Here is a 19,157-nt window from a genome sequence, read left to right on the forward strand (position 1 = left end):
CTGACTAAATGTGGGCAAGGAATTTTTCTTTCTTATGTGGTTTTTGATACTCTGGGACTATTTAAGTTTTTTGCTCTTTTGAATCTTTTTTTTATGTACTTCTGCTCTAATTTTATTTTTGAAAAAGAGTGAATGGAATTTTAAAAAGAGCAATTGCTACTAAGAGCAGAAGACTGTAAGTCCTGATATACACAGAAATCAAACCATGCTGGAAGAAAGATATAATTCTATGAGGGGTATCTGGATTGCAGTTCACTGATTCCAGTGTCTGTGGACCTCCCTGAAGGTGGGAAGACCTCCCCTGCTCAGCTGTCAATAAGAAAGGTAAAGCTGAGGATGCCCTTTCCATTGAAAGAGTGAAGATTATTTCTGAGATTGTTAGTGAATATGTTTCTCAAGATATATGTGAAATAGGAGAAATACTTCACTATCCTCAGATCTCCTTTAAAATAGTGTCATTAAAGAAGCCTCTGAATGGTGTTATGTAGGGGCATTAAGGGACCTAGTAAAAGGTGGGCCTGATTAACTGGCACTAACTCAGTTGGAGGAAGGTTGAATTCAGAGAAGTTCAGCAGTAGTTGAAATCGTGGTGTCTTCAGAGGTAATATTTTTGGTATGATCAAAATATAGAGTGGGGATAAACTTAGAAAATAGTAGGAAAGTTTTGACTGTGAATATAGCTCAGTGTCAGCTTCAAAACATCAGGTATTAGCTTTCCCACAGCAAGACAGATTCTGGGTTCCGTCATTCTGATACTAACTGCACTGGTCTGTATTCTTTTTGGAACTGAGAGGGGCTGAGGGCTGTCAGGGTCCAGCATCAGTGACTCTGGAGTAGGTAGGAAGCAGAGACCATATGCTCATTTCCAATTCACTGGCCTTCTCTCTGTCCCCATTCCCTGGATCATGTTTGGTACACAGAGGCATGTTATAGAAATGTGTTACATAAATCATAATTTACCCTTTTCATCAAATATGTAGTTCAAAAAACAGATGGAACTTGTTGTTTCAAAGAGATACTTTCTGAGGCATTCTTAATTTTAAAAGTATCTGCACTGCCTCACCGTTGGCTTGTGTGACCTTAATGTCTCCTGGTTATAAGCATCTATTTCCAAAATCAAGTTCTTTTCCTTTGTCTAGATGTCTTCTGTTCTGATGGCTCCCACACACATCAAGGCTGGTGGGGTCCAGTCAACAGCTCCATCCCTAAATGTGCCCCACAGACACATGCCATATTTCAACCAGTCTGGTGTAATTTTCACTCAACTCTTCTCTTCTTGTCCCATTCCCTGCATACCTGGACCATGTTTCTACTGGGCTTCATTTTTCTTTCCAAGGATCCAGACTTAAAAACCTTGGAATCTTTATTTTTATTCTTATTATTTTTTAAACTCAGCAGAGGCATGCATTTCCCCACATCCAGTGAGTTCATATGACCAGCCCATCTTCCTTTAGACTTTTCTCCTGACTACTTCTTCCTTTTAACTCCTCTGCAATCACCCCACCCAAACCCTCTTTGCCTCATATGCAGATTATCACAGCCTCCCACAAGCTTCTCCTGTCTGCAGTTTTTGCCATCCACAAATCACCTGGCATTTTGATGTAGACAAATTTTCCCTACAGAGATTTTCTCAAGTTACCAGCTTGCTGGCTTGTATGCAATTTTAAGTTGTGCCATTTTGCAAAATGCTTTGCAAAAGAGGGATCCATTGTTCCTGCAAATGTGTAAAGCTCTGTCCTTTTCTTATGTCTTGGTTTATGACGGAGCTCTTGCCTGGGAAGTCTTGCCTTTATTTTCTGCCACTTGTCAGGGCTTAGCGGTAACATCTCTTATCACTTAGCAAACTATTTCTTTTTTGGGGTGTGAGGAGGTCTCACTACCGTACCCAGGCTAGAGTGCAGAGGCTATTCACAGGCACCATCATTGTGCAATGCAGCTTTACACTCCTAGGCTTGAGACTCCTGAGTAGCTGGAACTACCGGCATACATCACCACCCCTGGTTTCCTTTAGTAAACTTTTGGTGTGACTCTTTCAGTCTTCACTGAGCTCATCCTTGGCTAATCTTCAGCTTTTAGAAGGTGTATTGTTTTATACGGTTTCTTTTTATTTCATCTGTAATAATACATAACTATAGATGAAATATATATAGAAATATATTTATTATAAATTATAATGATAGATGAGCTATATAGAAACATTTCATCAATAATTGTATGGTTTCCTTTTATTTCATCTATAGTAATATATAATAATGTCAGATATGTTATAAATTCATTGATGTTAGATACCTGGCCTCAAATGTCACTGGTGGTCACTTTGGTACAAGTCTAAGTATGTACAATGTTCTGCGGGCTTAATAAATATACCCTCTGCTTAGAAATATGCTGTTGGAACAACTCAGTCTCTTGTTTCTAATTGTCAAACACCAGATATTTTAAATCTCAAAAAGATACTCAATGTTGTTTGCAGCTGTTTTGTGGTCCTTATGTTCTAGGATCTTTTGGGCAGGCTTCCCAAAGGATAATGGCTAAAGAAAGAAGGGGTTCCCTCTGTATTTTAATAATGTATGCTGCAAGCAGGCAGAGCTAATGTTAATTCCACAACGTGCTTTATAGAGAAAATGTTAGTAGGAATGATTCAACATCCAGTATTTTTATAGTCATCACTTTTATTCTCGTATTTCTGTGGTTGAAAATGAATGAACTCTACTCGCTGTTCTCATATCCAGTGATTTCAATGCTCATCTTTGATCACTTAGTAGCAGCAGTAGTAGTAAGTAATAGTAATAGTCAAAGTGGCAGATGTTAAGTGTATCAGTAGAAATGGCAGTAATATCTGCCATTTATAACTGTGATCCAAGCAGTGTGCTATCTATGATGCATAGATGATCTCATTTACCTTTATAGAACCCTAGGAACTCTTCCTGTTCACCGTTATAAGACAGGAAACTTCTTCAAAGAAGGCAATAAGTTGCCTGGAGGCTTATTATCTTATTTGTAGACCTGGAGACCAGGCTCAAATCTGTCTAATTTCAAAGCCAGAGTTTAGAGTAATATTACTTAGTGAAATCAGTGGGAATAAACTTTAAAACATAAACTATTGGCTTTTGCATACATTTTGTTGGTGCCTTCTTGTATGCTGTGATTGTATCAGATTCATTGCATCCTGAGTTTTTCAAGGTACCAATGTGTAGTCGACACAATCTTGGAGAGTGAATTTGAGCAATTCAGAGATCTTGTATAGGATAATCACCTCATAAACCCTACTACCATTTCATCAGACAGTTAAGCATGAGTTCTTGAGGTATTTCTATTCACGTAAGCTGAATGCGTGATATTGTAGAATTCACTTTAATTTTGACTTTTCCAATCTTAAATAACAAGTTCATTCAAAAAAAGTTATGTGAATGTCCTAAGGGTTCATGATATAAATAATTTACTGGTTTTTGAGTACATTACAGACTGAAACTGTGGAACTCAGGCTATCTCCCTGAGTTCATCCTAGTAGGAATGTTATCATTCTTCATTTATTTAGGATTTCTGTCTGCACATGTTCTTCGTGGTGCAGCTGCTGTGTATGTTGAAGATGTAATGTGTGAAGCTGGTCTGTAGTTGAACCAGTTGCTGTCTGGCAAGTGTTATTTGTGGTTCATTTCATAGTCCTATGTGATGTGTGCATGATTTGTTCTTGGCCCTGACTCAGAAGATGAAAACCAGAAACATTTAACATATAAATAAAGAAGTGTTTTGTACTGGTCTTTTGGAAGTGTTAAAGTTGGTTAGCTATTTCAATAGTATAAGCAGTTCATTTTTTTTCATCAGATAACACTGGTTAAGAGTTAATAGGAGTATAGAAATAATGTTCTCTGACTTCACATTGTAAACCAAAAATAAAATTTGAAGCCCCCTACCAGGCTGAATAGACCCTTCTCGAGGCCAACAGGATTCCAAAGAAACCAGAAGAACAATGAGAACACACGGACACGGGGAGAAGAGCATCACACACTGGGGCCTGGGGGTGGGGGTCTAGGGGAGGAGAAGCAGGGGGTGGGGGGATTGGGAAGGGATAGCATTAGGAGAAATACCTCATGTAGATGACGGGATGATGGATGCAGCAAACCACTACCATGGCATGTGCATACCTATGTAACAAGCCTGCACGATCTGCACATGTACCCCAGAACTTAAAGTATAATAAATACATTAATTTAAAACAAACTAGCTCAGGCCATGATAGGAAGCGAGTGGGTCCCCACAAGTCTCATTTTGCACCATCCACTGCTCCCTCCCTGCCCCCCTCCCCCACTGTCTCAGAGTTTAGACAGGACTGATCAGCATTATTGTTAAAATAGAGATCTTAAGACTGACAGAACAGAGGGCTTTAGCAAAAAGATACCATATTCCAACCTGACTCTAGTATAACATCACATGACAGGTAAAGAAGAAAATAAAAATATTTTCCCCAAAAATATGTTTCCTTGACATATTTTGAAAAGGCCCTGCAAAGTTGTCTCTTGTGGTAGCAATCTGCATTCTCTAGAGCACCTCTTTCCCTTACTAGGTCTTTTCTGGAGTGTCTGGTACCTCTTAAAAGCCTAAATAGGAAATATTTGCCATTTATTATGTCTAAGGGCAGCCACCTATGAGACTTTATATAATAAGATCCTTGGTCTCTACAACACCTTATTTTAACTTGGACACTCATATCTATTGATTCCAAGTCTTTAGATAATAAGTTAACTCTTTCAACAGATTGGCAGTCAAAAAACCTTTAAACCCACTTATGATCTGAAAGAGGTCCCCCCTCCGACACCCTACTTAGAGATGCCCCGCCTTTCTGGGACCAACCCATGTATACCTCACATGTATTGATTGATATCTTATGTCTCCCTAAAACATAAACCCAAGCTGTAACCCAGCCACCTTGGGTACATGTTCTCAGGACCTCCTGAGGCTGTGTCATAGTTCATGGTGTTACCAGAAAGAGATCTTGATCCAGACCCCAAGAGAGGGTTCTTGGATCTCATGCAAGAAAGAATTCGGGGAGAGTCTGTAAAGTAAAAGCAAGTTTATTAGGAAAGTAAAGGAATAAAAGAATGGCTACTCCATAGTCAGAGCAACCTCTGGGCTGCTGGTTGCCCATGTTTATGGTTATTTCTTGATTATACGCTAAACAAGAAGTGGATCATTCATGCCTTCCATTTTTAGAGCACATAGGGTAACTTCCTGATTTTGCCATGGCATTTGTAAAATGTCATGGCGCTGGTGGAAGTAAAGTAGCGAGGATGAGCAGAGGTCACTATTGTCATCATTTTGGTTTTGGTAGGTTTTAGCTAGCTTTTTTACTGCAACTGGTTTTAATAACAGTGTCTTTGTGACCTGTATCTTGTGCCAACCTCCTATCTCATCCTGTGACTAAATACCTTCAACATCTGGAAATGCAGCCCAGTAGGTCTCAGCCTTATTTTACCCAGCCTCTATTCAAGATGGAGTTGCTCTGGCTCAAACACTTCTGACAGTGGTCCTCACACTTCACTCAGAATAAATCTCTTCAAATGTTTTACAAAGTTTGACTATTTTGGGTCAACAACATATCCCTGGGATTACACAGCTCTCGGTCCTCCTTTGAAGGAATCTCTAATGGTGTCTCTGGATGCTGAGGAACAGTTGAGTTATGGTACCCTGATGGTGAGAATGATTCTGGAAAACTTCTACAAATGTGCCCCTTGCCATTGTCAAAACTCTACTTTGTGATATTTGTGGATGCCAATGCCACAGTTGTGGGGTCTTTGAAGGCAGATCATCTGCTGCCCAGTGGTGTGCCAGGTGTCCTACTAAACAGAAAGCCTTCCGCCTTTCTCTGGAACACATACTTCCCAGATTCAGTTCAGAGCCATTTGTGTTTCTGATGGCTGTCAGACACTTCTCTTTTATCACAGACATTCATCCTAGTTTGGAGCCAAGTTCATGGGCTCTGAGGTTGAAGACCTATCTGTGTATCTGAGGAAAGGTAGAGCCTACTTCCTTTAAGTAAATTATTTTATAGAGCTCAAGCAGCATTTGACCAACAGGACTGTTGCTTATCCTCATGGAGATGTGTTTTTCTTGCGGGGCTGCGCTCACCAGAGATGAGATACTTGAAATTGCTTCCTCTGCTTCAGCCTGAGGGCAGATTCCTACCCAAGAGAGATTTAGGTTTGTCATGCAAATTAACCTCTGGACAAGAGTTCCACAGTCCAGATTTGCCTTGAGGGTATGACTAAATCTTAATGCATTCCCAAGTTAGGACTGAGCTAATTCTACAGGTTATTGTTGGTTAAGTATTTCTGGGCCCTATATATGTTAGCTCAAAGTGCCTAATTTTATGAAATACAGTAGCCATTATGTTCTAGTTAATGTAATAAGAAGCTAAAATAGATTTGTATTAAGTGACCTTGGCAATAACTTTCTCCTTTCCCCTGTCCCCTTTTCTTTAAACCTCTTTCCTCCTCTGCTTTCCTCCCTCTGTCCCTTCCTTCCACCTTCTCTCTTTTTCTCCCTTTCTCCCTCTCTATCAGCTCAGTTTTCCTGTTTGTCAGTGAGGTGAGCTTTCAGTACAAGTCAAAATTCATCTGCCTCACTTGCAAACACAGCATCACTATTGTGCCCCTTCACTTTTGGATAACATCTAGTGATACCTGGTATCGTTAGTGTTTCAAACCTGTAGCAACTCGACTTCTCCCAAAAATACTGCGTATACCTAGCTAGTTATTGTAGATAAATAGTGCTTTCCAGTTGAGGTGAATCCATCCTCGTCTTCCATCATGGTCAGAATCACACAGCGCATGATGCTTTCAGGCTCTTCTCAAGTTGTGATATTTGTTATTGTGCTGTGCTGTATTACACCTAATCTTCATTTCTGTCGTAAAATCAGCATGGGAAATTTGAGGAGTCGGAATTGTGGCATTTGTGAATATTTATATACAAATTTAGAATTTTTTTGACAGAAGAATTGACTTAACTGAACATTCAATATTGAATAATGAGCAAAGTTCATGCACAGAAAGAAACTGTTTCTGTATTAAATGTCAACCATGTGTCAGGTACTTTTCCAGATGCAGGTATACAGTGGGGAACAGATCAGCCCTGGTACTCCTGGAGCTTAGAGTACAGTAGCAAAGACATTCATTGAGCAGGTAACTACAAGTACAGGATGCCTTGTGAGCACCGAGTTGGAGGATATAAGGGAAACTATTCCCCTTGCTGTGAAATCTTGAGATAAACAATGCAACAAATTAATCCAGTGGCAAATATAAACATTCAGTTACATGAAGAATATTTTAATAAAGAAAACCTTGAAATATAAATTATTTTTATTCAAAATACAATCTTCTCCTAAAAGTATCTTAAGTTTTTTGTAATAATTAATCTACCCTTCTTTTTTATTTTATGTTTTATTTAGCTTTTAAGTTCAGGGGTACATGTGCAGGTTTGTTATATAGCTAAACTGGTGTCATGGGGATTGTTGCAGAGATTATTTTGTTGACAGGTATTGAGCCTAGTACCCATTAGTTATTTTTCTGAATATTCTCCCTCCTCCCACTCTTCCTCATCCAGTAGGCCCCAGTATTTGTTGTTCCCCTCTAGGTGTCCATGTGGTCTCATCATTTAGCTCTCACTTATAAGTGTTTTCTGTTCTTGCATAGGTTTGCTAAGGATAATGGCCTCCAGCTCCATCCATGTTCCTGCAAAAGACATAATGTTGTTCTTTTTATGGCTGCATAGTATTCCATGGTGTATATGTGCCATATCTTTTTTATCCAGTCTACCATTGGTAAGCATTTAGGTTGATTCCATGTCTCTGCTATTGTGAATAGTGCTACAAAGAACATACACGTGCATGTGTCTTTATGATAGAGCTATTTATATTCCTTTGGGTATGTACCCAGTAATGGGATTGCTACATTGAATGATAGTTCTGTTTTTAGATCTTTGAGGTATCACCACACTGCTCTCCACAATGGTTGAACTAATTCACACTCACACCAACAGTGAAAAAGCATTCCTTTTTCTCCGTAACCTTGCCAGCCTCTGCTATTTTTTTTTTAAACTTTTTATTAATAGCCTTTCTGATTGGTGTGAGATGGTATCTCACCATAATTTTGATTTGTATTTTTCTAATGATCAGTGATGTTGAGACTTTTTTTTTGTATAACTGTTTTACGTATAATTTTGAAAAGTGTCTGTTTGTGTCCTTTGCTTACTTTTTAATGAGGTTGTTTTTTCCTTACATTTAAGTTTCTTACAGATGCTGGATACCAGACCTTTGTCAGATGCATAGTTTGCAAACATTTTCTCCCATTCTGTAGGTTGTCTGTTTATTGATAGTTTCTTTTGCTGTGCAGAAACTCTTTAATTCAATTAGATCCCATTTGTCAATTTTTGCTTTTGTTGCAATTGCTTTTGGTATCTTTGTCATGCAATCTTTGCCCATTCCTATGTCTGGAATAGTATGGCCTTTTTTTAAAAATAGTTTTGGGTATTACATTTAAATCTTTATTCTATCTTGAGTTGACTTTTGTATATGGTGAAAGGAAGGGGCCCGGTTTCAATTTTCTGCATATGTCTAGCCAGTTATCCCAGCACCATTTATTGAAAATGGAATCCTACATCATTGAAAACAGCAAAACCTAAAAACAGGGAAAAATGTAAAATAAAAGAAAACTATAGAATGAACTATGGAAAAAGAGTATTTGTAAAGACTTGCCCGCCACTCCCATTTCCGTCTTCACTGCCTGCCTCAGTTCCTCTCCCAATTCCATGCTTTTTTTGGTGACCTCCAAGATATATTTAAAAACTAAAACGTAATTCTTAAGACGCCTGTTGTATGCACCTAATTAACAACTAACAAAGGAGTAAGCTTAGGCATCTATGTGAGCTCTTGGCTGGCACAGCCTGGTCCAGCCTTTTTAATGTGTAGTGTAGCTTGCCGGCCAATTGTATTAGCTCTGATGAAAGGTTTAAAATGGGCTGAGCTCTTTGGAAGATCACAGAAGACTTGGTGGTGGTTGGGGTTGGGTATGGGAATATGCAGGAATAAAGTACTGAAAAAAGACATTATTCTTCAGCACATTCAAGGTAGTCATCACAGCTCAGCTTCAAACTCTTCTACTCGGAGTACTTAAATTTAAGAAAATATTCATGCAGGAAAAGGGAAATCTTTGTCTTTTTTTGGACAAACGCCTGACTCAACAGATGGACTTTGCCTAATGCTCTGGAATGGTAGCTCATTTGTGTGCTCTGGACCAGAAGAGAAAAGATTTCATAGCTCTACTGCCCTTATAGAAGAAACTCTGTGTTTCATAACTCACTACATCCAATTCTAGAAATTTCTATTAGTGGAAAGGAGGAAAAACAACAGCAAAGTCAGCAGACTCCAGGTCTAGTAGGACCACACAGATTAAGGACAAACATCTTGATGTGCACTTGGAGGAAAATCATTTTACAGGCGACAGGAGCCAGGTGTGAAGCTGATACACTAGTAGGAAATTTTCAAAATGATTTTCAAGGAAGCTGTAAATATTTACCCTGTCAATTTATTCCATTGCCATTTACACTAAATGAAAGAATAAAGATTTTGCAAGATTTTTCAAAGCAAACAGTACTGAACAAATGTCAGATATTAGGCTTATATCCTGTGTACGTAGTTCATACGGTAATTGCAACTCTGTTTATGTCTGAGAAGAAACAACCATTTACTGGTCATGAGCACTTAATCATCCCATGCTTCCTTTGCGCATTTGTCTGAAAGTGTCATTTCTGTTAAGCTGACTCTCCCCTGCTCCTCGTTTTCTGATGCTGTGAACCACATCAGTTGCAAACGACCCCAGTGATAAAGTTTTTGTGTTCTAGGATGGACCACATACTATTCATTTGCTGAACTAGGGTATTTCACACAATATATATGTCAAATGCGTGTTTTAGATGAGGCAACTCTGTCTAAGAAACAATCTTTAATCTCCTTGTACTTTCCCTTCCTTGGGGCACAAACAGAAAATAAGTCCCAGAAGATAGTTTCTGGTTCCTTCCCTATCCAATGTTCTATTAAAGTAGTTAATATTATTAATATATGCACTGGCTTGGAAGTCAAGGAGACTGGAGCTTGGTTCCAAATCTTCCAATTTTTCATGATAGTCTTTTGACAAGCTGTTAACCTCTTTTGGTGGATTGTCCACATATTTAATAAATGGGACTAAGAAGGAGTTGCCAGAAGGGTAGGGAGAAGTGAGCTGGGGATGGTGTCTCAGAAGGCTTACTTATGGACCGTGAACTCCCTGAGGGTTGTTGAATATTGAACACTGACTTTTCAATATTCTGGATGCTAATGTCTGGTCTATAAAAATTATGTCAAGTGCTCCTCATTAATTGATGAAACATCAAGCAAATGTTTGATCACTGAAAAGTGAGAGAAATGAGATGTATGCTGCAGGTGGAAAAGGAGCCAGAAGAAGATTTGTTTCTTTTTATGATCAGAGAAATAATAGCTTCATTATATTGTACTGGAAATCAATAAACAGAGAGGAAATAATTGATAATACTGAAGAGAAAGGAATAAAATACTAGACAACATCCTTGACTACATTATTGGAGGTGGGGCAGGTTGGGTATAAAGTTCAAGAGGAAGTATAGGTCTTTGCCTATATCTTCTACAAGGTGCCCTCAATAAATTGATTTTTTAAAGTATAAAGCATGCCTGGAATGTTTCCAATACTGATGTTCAAGGGTTACAAGTCTTACATACAAAACCTTCATTCGTTTACCGTTTCCAATAAGGTTCACTCCAACCACACAGACAATCAGAAAAGAGCAGCCAGTGGATGCTACTTGGCACACAAGATGAAACTAAAATTAGAAATGTTTGAATTTGATTTCAGTTATTTGTCAGCTCAGGCAAATAGCATGTCACATTAGTTTACATAATCTTTATTTTCTGTCACAAGAAAGCTTTCAAACTTCACTATCTTCACTTAAATTAGTTCAAATAAAATGTAAAATCCCTAAGTTACACTAGCCACATTACAAGTGCTTATTAGCCAAATGTGGAGAGCTGCTATAGTTTTAGAAAACACTGAATGTGTAACATCTCCATGAATTGAAAAAAACAAAAACCAAAAAATGCTCTTAGCACTGGGATCAACTTTAAAATCTCATACAGATATAGTTAGAATACCTCCTGTGTAGAACACTTGACGCCCCACACTGATGCAGAAACAGATCATGTTCTCATGCTCATGAAACAGACAGACCAATAGGGGAACTAGATGTGTAAATATGACATAAACATAAACATGAATACGTAAGAACACAGAGCTGACTCAAACTAGGTAGTATCTGGAAGTTACGGAAAGTAGAGTATGTTTGAACAGGATCTCTGGAAGGAGAAAACTTGATTGAGGAAGGAAGAAATTCGTTTCGATCGAGGTAACAGCATGAACAAAATTGTTGGGATGTGAAAGTGCACATGAGGAAGTTAACGTGCATGAGCATTAGGTTTTATTTTGATACTACTAATCTATATTTAGAAATAACAAGAAATGCCCACATTTGTCTCAATTAATTTACCTTCTCCCTTGAAATCTCAAAAGGGACAAATAAAAAGCCAGATATTGTTTGTTAGCTGGGGTACTGCCACTGTGCTTTACGTTGACTTCTAATGAGACTTGTTTGGAATGTGCAGCTTATCGCAAAGGCAGTGATGATCTGTCCTGTTTTCTAAGCACAAATCCAAATTTGGAATTGTCACCACACTCAGGCCAGCTGTTTTGTAAAGTGGGCTGAAATGATGCCAAAATACTGAGGCACACAGGTTAGGGAGGCAGATGAGAAAGATGACCCATCTCAGCCTATGGGGGAAATAGGAAGTAGATGAGTGAGTTGTACACTGGTAGATGATCTTTTACCTCCCAAAGTGGCCTTATCCATAGGCATGCATGACCCAAGCAGTCTCTCTCTTTCTCTCTCTCTCTCTCTCTCTCCCCTCTTCTCTCCCCCTCCCTCCCACCCTTCCTCTCATATATATATATGTATGTGTGTGTGTATATATATATATTTATATTTACAGAAATGTTTTATATATCCAGTAACCTTGTTGAATGTTCTTTTAAGTTCTATAACATCTAATCACATATACATACAGGTTTCTGGGTAGGTGATCATGCAACCTGCAAGTAACAACAGAAGAACAATTACTATCATACTGTTACTTTTATTGTATCATTATATTGCCTTGATTATCCAATAAAATACATGCATGGCAGAATTAATAGAATGCAATTAAAATAATTCTTTTATAGCTGTCTTTGAAGGGAATGTTTCTAAAGTTCCCTACTTAACAGTGATCCTTGCTATAAAGATATTTGTAAGAATACTTACTCAGGGTAAGACTGTTTCCTTCTAGTTGTAAGTTAACAGTTTTAAAAAATCATGAATGATTATCGAATCTTATCAAATGTTTGTGCTTAAAAATATATTTAGGTATTGTTTAAGGACCTCTTGTGAAAAAAATTTAGGTGGTAATATGACTTTTCTCCCTTAATCTATTTCTACTGTGAATTTTATTGATAGAATTTTCTTTCACAAGTAAAATTGACAGTTGCATTTATTTTCTTGTAGTCAGATAGTTTCAATATCAGAGTTTTATTGGCTTAATAAAGTAAGGCGAGTGGCTATTACTATTTTTATTTCTCTGGAACAGTTTGTATGATTCTCTGTTCCTTGAAAGGATTCTCTGTTCCTTGAAGGGATTCTCTGTTCTTTGAAGGTTTGTCCATAAAGTTTTTTGAGCCAGATTCCTTGATGAGGGAATATGGGTTGCAGGGTGCTGGAAGAAAGGGAAAATTGTGGCTACTGCCTTAATTTATATATCTGGTTATTGGAATAGTTAGGTTTTCTATTTATTTTTGAGTCAATTGTGGTAATTTATTAAAATAAATATCATTATCCCAACTTTTCTTTGGTTACTAATTTCCTGGTACATATTCTTTCTGACTCTTTAATTTTAAACATTCTGTGTCACTTTGTTTCAGTCCCAGCTCTTGCAAATAACATGTAACCAGATATGCAAAACACAATCTAAGAATATGTATCTTTTTATCCGTGACTTTTAAGTTTCTTTTTTCTTCAAACATCTCATCCAAGATATTTGAGAGCTTCTGGAGTGTGATTTTTCCTCACTTTACCTCCTTTAGTGTCTTTTGCTAGCTAGATGTATATAGTGACATCATCTACTTGTGAGCAATATTTAACTGTAATAAAATTTCTAATGGACAAAGCGAAGCCCATTCCTTCAATTATTTTAGGTATACTCATTTATTTATTTGTTTATATGTTTGAATGTATTTTTGTTAATCTGTTTTACACATTTCTATTATACCTTCTCTTTGTTTTTATCCTGCATTTCTTGCCTTTGAAATAATAAATTATTAGAAATTTAGAAAACTAAATTGCTCTCATTTCCTATACCACTCCAAGTTAGAAATTTGACTTACTTTAACAAGAATGCCCATATTTTCCCAAGATAATCTAAAGTTAATATCTCCTTTCTCTTCCCCCAAAATATTCCTCTTAGTTTTATCTAAATTCCCTTTGCTACCCCCATCTATCAAGACGTGTGAAGGGCCTGGGATTTTGCTCTACTTGCAAAAGTTAGCTTGCTACAGTTCTATGGATGCCAGAATACACAACCTGGAACAGAGATAAGAACTTTTATTACTTAAAATAATAGCAATAGCCAGAGTATTGGCATTGTCTTTTCCAGTTCCTGGAGCCCCAATTCCCAAAGAATGATAGCAAAAGGGAGGGCCAGGTGATAATTGGAAACACAATAGGTTTCATTACAAGGAGCAATGTCCTGAACTTCAAAAGCGTGAATCTTTTATATAGGGCAGTAAGCATGGATGCCCTTTTCCAGGGAGAAGATGCTCTCTCAATCTTCCAAGGCTGTAAGGAAAACCACCCTTTGCTCCAGAGAGAGGCACTCTGTGTATAAGGTGGCAGCGTTTCTGCTTATAAGACCTGCGGAAACAAAAAAAGACATAGAGAATCATAATACCAATTTTTTAAAATAATACTTATTTCAAAATACATTTGAAAATACTAGTTTCATAGTTTATTGTCAACATAGTAGATTTATCACCACATGAATTATCTATCAATTAATTTGGTCACATCTGCTTCTGACATCTTGTTCCTTCCCATTGTGTTGATTGTTTTTGGTAAGGACCTCCTTAGTGCTATTATCTGTGGGAAACTGTGCATAATAAGCTTTCTCGATGCTTATTTTTTAAAGGAGGATTCTTGATTTGTAATTTGAGTGGGTATAAAATTCTAGACTGATATTTGAGTATATGACATTGTCTCTTCTGGTATCCACTGTTGCTTGTAGGAGTCTGCCCTCAGTGTTACTATTATTTCTTTTAAGGTTTGCTTTCTCTTTGGTTGCTTGTGGGAATTTTTCTTCCTTGATGGTAATCTGTGGTTTTACTACAGCTTGTTTTGATGGCTATATTGTATAACAAACTTCATTGAAACTTGGCATTCAGTGGATTTTTAAATCTGAGAAATCAAGTCTTTTTTTCAGCTCTGTAACATTCTCAGTCACTGTCTATTTCAGTATTATCTGTTCTTTATTTCCTCTGCTCTTTACTTCACAAAGATCTATCAGGAAAATATGAATGACTATTTATCCTCCTTATTGTTTACGTCTTTCTACATTTTTATTTCTTTATCTTTGCAGTGTTACAGGAGACATTCTCAATTTTATCTTTTAACTAAATTACATTTGTCTTAACCTGTATTAAGTCCATCATTTACCCCATTTGTTGAGATTTTCACTTTAAAGGGCACTTCTATTTTCATAATTTTCATATTTTACAACAATATGCTTTGGTTTCACAATTGTCTGATTTTATTTTATAGCTGCTGGTCTTTCTTTGACCTCTGAAAATTTTAAACATTTATTGTCAAAGTTCTTTTTATATTATTCTCTAATTATATTTCTTCAGATACAGTTTTGTTTTTGTTTTGTTTTGTTTTTTAACTTATTTATCTGTCCAATATCATTGATAGCACTGGACGGCCTTTTATATTTTCTAAATCTTGCTCAATTTTGTCTCCTGGTACTTACTATGCATGCAGGTTTCAGCCTCCTCCTATGTGTAGGGTGCAAGGCTGAGCTCCCAGGCCTTTTGCTTTTGTCTGTGCCCCCAAATCACAGCCCATGTGTGGTCTCAGTTTTTATGAGATTTTTGTTTTATCTTTTGCTTACCTCTGTGGAATTTGCCTTTGTTTAAGTTTTGGTTTTGGAACTCAATTAGGCATATTTTATTTTTAAAAATTTTTTCTATTATTTTAAATATTTTGAGGAGAGTATCTTGTTTCAATGTGTGTGTAATCAGCCATATTTAACTTAAATTACTCGAAGATGTGCAATGAAGAAGAATGTATGATAAAAGAATAGTAGAATAGTAGTTTAAGGAGAAAACTAGTAAATAAATGAATTTCTAGAGAAAGAGAGACACATTTATTTGTGGAAAGGAGTAGTGGAGGAACCAGAGAAGGACAATTTGACAAAAGAAGAGGGAGGGAGAATCACTGAAGGGGGAAAGGAGATGGCATCTCAGTTCTAAGGGGACTTCAATTGCACTTGAAAGATGATGACACAGATTTGACATTCAGTGAAGATGGCTAGATGCTCAGATATCACTTCAGCAGGGCCAGGCTAAGCTGTGGCTGGGCAGAACTTTATGCCAATATGGCTGCAGATCCTGTCTCTCAGGGATGAACTCTACCAATTCAATTCACAAGAGAGTTGTAACCCAGAATATCCACTTTTAAAATGAGAGGTATAGTTGGCAACAGGACTAAAATGTTTATCACTCTCTCCAGAGAAAAGTTACCTAAGAAGTTGGATTACCAAAAGCAGGTTGGTTGATGAGCAAAGAATCAGAATAATGAGAGTTGATGGAATAATTTTAATGCATTGAGCTACGACAGCCCAATAGAATCTACCTACCAAAAGACTCGCTAATTTAGAGTCATTGGTCAGTAGACAGCTGGCATACACAGTACACAGTCATATCTGCCCCTTTGACATTTTTCTATGATTCATGCTAATTGTTCTTATTTACATATTGAATCCAACAATGACCATGATCAGTACTATTTCTACAACTACAGATATAGCCATCAGTGTTTGTTATTGACACTTACTATGTATAGGTTATGTGTAAATTCTCTAATTTAAACTTTAAAATTTTGTGACCTATATACCAATAAACTTATTTTACAGATGGGAAAACTAAGGCTTAGAAAAGCTAGATAAATTAAATAGAATTAAACAAAGAGTAGTTTTACTAGGATTAAAACTAATGTCTGTCTCCAAATTTTATGTCTTTATGATTCAGTTGATTGACTGTAGTCCTAAACAGGCTAATGATTCTCCAAGAGAACACTGAGGGCACCGAGCCTGGATGATTCTGAAACACTTTAGCCTTTCATTACTGAGAGACATGACTTGTACAGATGGCTAATCTCATTAATTACATTTCTCTCAATTTCATTCTCAGCATGTAAACTTGAAGTTATGAGAAATACCTCACTGGCACTCCCTTTCTGCCTTACTAGAATATCTCTGTAAGAAAAAGAGGCTCAATTTCTAAAACAGGAGTCAGGAAAAAAAGAAAGGGGATGGGTGGAAGAGTGAGGAATTTGGGAGAGAACAAGAGGGAAACTGAGGAAGGTCCTATGCAGTCACTCCTGTGTTCTCTGTGAAGTAGTAGCTAAGGTCCTTCTCCTGTTCTGACAGTAAAAATTCAATTTTTAAGGTCAAGGCCTTTAGTGGTATTAACAACTAGGTGACAATAGGGAAGGAATAGGAAATAAACTATAGGGGAGAATAAATTTGTAGAGATTGAGAAGCAGAGCCACACAATCAACTTCGGTAGTAATCAGAAGTTGAGGAAGTACAGAGAATATCCCAGTAAGTTTATGATGTGCAATGGATTTCTGTTCTTGAGTTCCAAACACAGATCTGGGCTGGAAGTATGGTTTTGATGGTCATTGGTTTGATCAATACTTGATAACTAAAATAAATGTAATAAATGAGATGGTCCAGGAAGGCAGTGTCGACCAAGAGTGCAACAGGGCAGATTGGAATCCGGGAGATGATGTAAGGTTTAAGCAGGGAATGAGTCACCCACAATGGAGACCAAGAAGTAGCGTGGGAAACAAGAGGAAAACCACAAATGGAGAGATAAGGAATCACTGGGTGTACGCTGCCTCTGCATCTGACTCCTCACCACATACACCTTGTAGGCGGTATACACGCATAATACATACTGAGTGAAACAGATATATCAATGATTATATTTTCTAACAAACTCTAAGATGCTTGAAAGGCAGTCTGGTAACATAAAGAACACTAATTTTCCACGAGGGAGGCAGAAGCAGGAGGATCTCTTGAGGCCAGGAGTTTGAGGCCAGCCTGAGCAACACAGTGAGACTCTGTATCTAAAAATATATATTTAAAAAATTTACCTGGCGTAGTGATGTGCCTGTAGTCCTAGCTACTCAGGAGGCTGAGGCAGGAGGATATTTTGAGCCCAGAAATGTGAGGGTACACTCAGTCATGATCATTCCCCTGCATGACAGTCTGGGAAACAGAGTGAGACCTTGCCTCAAAACAAACAACAATAAAATCCCACTGATTTTCATAGTTAGAAGGCATAAGCTTAGCTTTAGTTATTAGATATTTTGTGTGATTCCATCAATGTTTGTGAAAATTCTTTGTACATAAAGTCACCATACAAAAGAGGATTATTGTTTTTTTAAAAGTTGTTTGAAGTTAGGGCTTAACAATTTATACTTAAGCTTCATTATTTAAAAATTTAGGCCAGGCACAGTGGCTCATGCCTGTAATCACAGCACTTTGGGAGGCCGAGGTGGGCAGATCACCTGAGGTCAGGAGTTGGAGGCCAGCCTGGCCAACATGCTGAAACCCTGTGTCTAGTTAAAAAAAAAAAAAAAGAAAGAAAGAAAGAAAGAAAAAAATACAAAAATTAGCCGGGCATGGTGGTGCGTTTCTGTAGTCCCAACTACTCAGGAAGCTGAGGCAGGAGAATTGCTTGAACCCGGGGGCAGAGGTTGCAGCCAGCAGAAGATTGCACCACTGCCCTCCAGGCTGGGCAACTGGGCAGGACTTCATCTCAAAAAAAATAAGTAAAATAAAATAAAAATGAAAATCTATAATTTGATAGGCAATGATTTTTTACATTCTGGTGTTGGAAGCTAGTGTGTGGTATAAGATGACAGTGGAGATAATTTATCTTAAACCATAACTAGGTCTCATATCTTTAAAAGTTTAACTCATATATACATTGCTTTTAAGAGGATATTTTATTCACTTTTATCTGGGATATTTCTTTTTACATTTCTGTCTATTTATTTTGAGGGTAGTGCTATGATGCGCATTCAAGATCTTCCTCCTCAGGAATTTTCCTTCATGTTATTAAAAGTAAGTTTTCTTTATCTCTAACATGGCTTTTGTTTAAAATCTCTACTGCCTGACAGTAATGCTGCCAACGGCTTTCACAAATAGCTTTTGTTTCTTTAGTATTATTTTGATTTATTCTTTCCTATTTATTAAATGTTATACTTCTGTAATTAGAGTATTATGTTTTATAAAACAGCTAAGAGCTGTGATTTTTTAAATCATATTTTAGAATCTCTGCGTTCTTAAGGTTAATCCATATATTTCTTTTGATTACTGATTTGGAATAATTTTGGCTGTCTTAGCTTACCTCTTCTGCTTACCATGACTTTTGTTTTTGTTTGAAATCTTACTTTTGAATAATTATTCACTTGTATAACATGAAAGGCTAACATACATTTTTCCATTGTCTTCTCCCCCTATTTTTACTGTTGTGAAATCTGTTATCCCTCTAACTGTCATTTCTTTATGGGTGGTCTTTGTTTCTCTTAGATGCTTTTAACATTTTCTTTTTGATTTGTGTTCTGAAGTTTCATTTAGAAGTGCCTTGGTGTGGATTTATGCTTTAATTCTGCTTAGCATCTGCTATAGTTGTTTAAATTGTGGAATGATCTACTGTTGTGAAAAGTTA

The 19,157-nt window shown here is 37.2% G+C and overlaps 1 long non-coding RNA gene across 1 annotated transcript in view; it reads left to right on the plus strand.

Annotated features, from left to right (window-relative positions):
- LOC116549160 overlaps positions 1–19,157 on the plus strand; it is a 304,678-nt gene that overhangs the window by 95,079 nt on the left and 190,442 nt on the right. The window lies entirely within an intron of this gene.

The sequence above is a fragment of the Sapajus apella genome, unplaced genomic scaffold (genome assembly GCF_009761245.1).
Source record: "Sapajus apella isolate SASKATOON/1434 unplaced genomic scaffold, GSC_monkey_1.0 scaffold6, whole genome shotgun sequence".
NCBI lineage: Eukaryota > Metazoa > Chordata > Mammalia > Primates > Cebidae > Sapajus > Sapajus apella.